This window comes from Anguilla rostrata, chromosome 6 (assembly GCF_018555375.3).
Source record: "Anguilla rostrata isolate EN2019 chromosome 6, ASM1855537v3, whole genome shotgun sequence".
Classification (NCBI taxonomy): Eukaryota; Metazoa; Chordata; class Actinopteri; order Anguilliformes; family Anguillidae; genus Anguilla; species Anguilla rostrata.
In genome coordinates, this window is record NC_057938.1 from 15,202,897 (window position 1) to 15,207,197 (window position 4,301).

The window sequence follows — 4,301 nt, forward strand, 5'->3', positions numbered from 1 at the left end:
CACCTTTAATAGAAAACAGCACGGTGCAAGTACAGCCAGATCATAACATTCATATTAATTTCATATTTTATATGAAGTAAAAGGGCTGTACAAGTGTATTATATGCAGCTAAGTCAACATGAACCCTTGACTTCAGGAGGCTACTTTTGTGCTTTCACCAGCAGACCACCACCATATTAGAATGGCTTCAAAATCTGAGGTTCAATGCCAGGATCGAAATATTGATCCATCACCCTTTGACCTCACTCCATATACTTTAACTGCACGTTCATGGGTGCATTTTTGGACAGGTGGCGACAGCAGTATATGTGCTTTTTCCACAAGCTTGGTTGGCCTTTCCCTTGTAACGCCTTGAAATTAACATGCTGTGCATTACCTCAAGCCATCAAAAACAATAGGCTTGGCTAGCTACATGCTGTCATTATCTTTGTCATACTCCAAGTAAAACCTGTTCTTTCATTCCTCCTGGAACGTTTTTCTTCATTATCTCCGCTTCCTGCAGCACATGACACGGTATCATTCCGAGTTTCCTATTGTTCCGAGACCGTTATAGCTCTGCACTTGCAAATTAAACTGCAGCCTGTGATAGCGTTCAATGTTCTTTCTATGTGTTGTCATGGTTACTTATTCTAGGGTTGGAATTGGGTTAAGAGGATGCATGTCAGAAAAATGAAAAAATAAAAATAGGAGAGGCGCAGTTTAATCACATTTTGTTGTGGTGTTCTGTTATTCATTCCTAAAAGGGCATTCCTAATTTGCTCCTGTCAGTCTATAGGGTGGTGTTATATTGACAATTTAATGTGTATCACTCCTTCCCAAATTCTTTTCTTTTTTTTAACCCAGCACAAAGCAAAATAGGCGGGTCACACTGGTTTGCAAGGTTGATTTCTCGTTTGATTCTTGCAGCGAATTGCATGCTGGCTGCTGCAAAATTTTCAAAACTGCTGAATTGTAGCCTACGTATTGAATACAGGGATTTAGGAAGACCACCTCATATGAGTTGAGATGGAAGTGGCTGTTGAACAGCCTACTACTCTATGGCAGGGACTGTGGTGCTGACAGAGGATAACTTGAAATTTTTTTTAAAGGCTCATATGGTTATCTGACACATAACAATTCACCCATTTCACAATGCAACAAAGCTAAGATCAACAGGTGGTTGCAGAGTTGCCAACAGTCTCTGTCAAGTTTATGAACCAATCTCACGTTGCCCTTTGAGCTGATACATAATAATTTGGCTAATCAGCGAGCGGTTTGTTTTTAGTTGCGGTCGTTTTATTTGGCATGAGATGTATTTGGGTAGCCCAGGAGTCTGTTTCTCACCCTGAAAGTGTGAGAGTTGGCAACAGAGGTGGAAAATCCAGTTTCAGAAAATCCTCCCCAGTATTTTGATCCAATCAACTGGATTTGCTAATTAGCACTATTCTTGAGCCAGGAGGTTGAAGGAATTAGTGAATCAGCTGGCTGAGTTAATGGGTGGAAGAAACGCATGGTATGACTTACCCCTGGGCTTTCCACCTGTGGTTGGCAACCCAGTCATTGATTGGTTTAATAAGTAGCCTACAATATAATAGCAAATGTTAAATGTGGTTTGTTAAAATTCTTGATGCAATAGTGTCCTCAGATGCTCATGTGCTTGTTGTATGTGTAGCTTTCACTTTATATGGCTGTTTCCCCTTACCTTGGTGGATGTGACTTTGATAAATGTGGATCACACTGTTTTGTAAGCATTAGGCTCTTGTGAAAATAAAAAACAGCTTCAGTTAACCGAAATGACTTAAGGACAGGAGCAACAATGATATAGTTGAGATCACTGGACTTAAGAGATTTATTTACAGTGTGTTGCTTCCATTAAAAATGAACTTAAACTAATCCCAGGTTCCTTGGTGATTCAGCATTGGTAATCCTGCAGCCACATGGTAGGAAAGACATTTAACTGCCCCGGTTCTCAGGCAGGGTTTGAACTGTGCTTATGAATACAAATAACCTTGATTTTTGTTTTCATGCTGAATGTCCACAAAATACAGCAACAGTGGGATTTAATTGATGTACATGTAAATCTAACAGAAAGATGCTAATTATGTAAAGGTTGTTAAAGTGACTCATTTAAATGGCCAGTTCTAGCATTTAAACAGATTTCCAAACAAGGGTGCCAATCTATCAGTTATGAATGTACAATTTGCTCAGAGATTATACATACAGTGAAACCGCTTTACCTTTCAAGTACACAAAATGCAAGTCACTAACCTTTGTATGTTCTGTATGAATACTAAATGATGTTTTTTATTTATTTATTCGTGGTCCAGCCATATATAATTTAAAATACACATTCTAGAGAGCAAGTATTTCATTCATAGAGGGCTGAATCCTGCCAAATTATTTAAAGGAGTTCTACTTGCTGCTGTACATTGAGCTCCTCGAAATGATTCACACCGTTGATAAAGATGAGCAAATAAGGGTATTTAGAATAATCAGTACAAGTAATAACCTATATTTTGTGCTCAAAAAATTAAAAAACATTATATTCCACCACAGAGAAAAATATTACTCTGTAATGTACAATAAATATGTAATGAATAATGATAATGATATTTATATAAGTAATAAACTATGAGCAAAATATGTTTATATTTCACAGTCTGTGAAGAGGTCCCTGGACCACAGTTTGTGAACCCTTAATGTAGCCCACTATGTATTATTGGCTCCAGGAAAACTTCCATGTTTGTTCTCATGTGTAGGTTTTTCCAAAAAAGGTGCCATATTTACGAATGTTCCTGTAAACACACACCTCCCCTGGCAAGATAACCCTCCTTCATAGATTCATCCTCCTCCATCTGTTCCTAAGGATGCGATATTCCCCTTCTGTTGACTGAGCTCCGTCCAGAGAAACTCCATGTCGAGGCGCAACCGCATGACTTCACCGTCCAACTGTACTGTCTGACGGCTGCACGCATTCTCTGCAGTGTGTTTACGTCACTCCCACAAAAACAAACAAAAAAAACCCCATTGCTTTAGTTATGCGTGACATCGGGAATACAAGGTACCTGAAGCCTGCCTACCCACGCATAGCTTCTTCAGGAGCAATAAACAGTGTGCGTTATGGGGCAGATGCCGGTGCTGGGTTTGCTCCAGGGCAGTCCCCCCTCCCTGCCCCATTCTCGACAGTGCACACCCTCCGGTCTTCAGGGAGGCTCTTTAGTTTGATGAGAAGAGCTCTTCTCCAATTTAGGTCAATTCACCGACCTACTTTAGACCTCAAGACGGCTATTACACTCGACAATGCTAACAAGACCCAGATTTCTCCTTAATTCGGCGCGTGTATGTACGCTTTTAATTCATATGATGGCACATTTAAAAAGAAGTAAGAAAACGGTGTAAACAATTGGCAGACACAAGGTTATAAATAGAATGAGATGTCTTGTGTCTCTGTCTCAGCTACCCAGTGGTGGGGAAAGTGGGGCACTCTATACCAGTGTGATTGACAAGGCGGGAAGCTGTAAGGGTAGATGCACTCACAGCAGTGGGTCTTCTCAGTGATGCAGCATGAAAGAGCCCTTGTGAAAGAACCAGTTCCCTAGAACAAACACCACCACAAGCCCCTTTGTGATAGCTTTTCACAGAAAAAAGCCAATCTGATATATTGTGGATTACAGTATATACTGGTGTGTCCCCACTCCAATAAATACATACATTTGGCCTGCTATTTTAATGATGTTCAAAAATGTAAAGATTTCAAAGATTATTGTTAAACTGTTGCAATAGTCAAATTCCTGTCAAACTGGACTATTTTGAATGAGGGAGGACATTTTCTGAGATTCCAAATATTTTGTCTGTGAAGACTAATTTTTCAGCCAGCCTTAGCATTGTATTTCAGTCATGACTTTTGGTTGTGGGTTCAACCAAGGCAGATTACAAGCAATTTTTGACATCCTTGGTTTAGCATACAGACTTGCCAGTTAGCAGAACCCTTACTAGCAGAATCATTACTAACAGATTAAAGCTGAAAGCAATTGGCATCAAGCTAGAAAGATAGATGAACACTGCACTAATTTTAGAAATAAAGTTACTTTTTTTGATTCTAGCAATTTTACATTATTGTACTTCGGTTATTTGGTAGATAGTGAAAAGTTTTTCACAGGAGGGTTCAAAGATCATTTTCCAGTGATCTTGGGAACCCTGAGTACTTTAGGACATATAATGCCTTTGTGTGGCGATCAAGGTGAAATCGATTATTACAAATGAGTCTTTCCTCCATAGCTGCAAATGCAATCCACAGGCAACTAAGGAGATCAGGAGCCCCA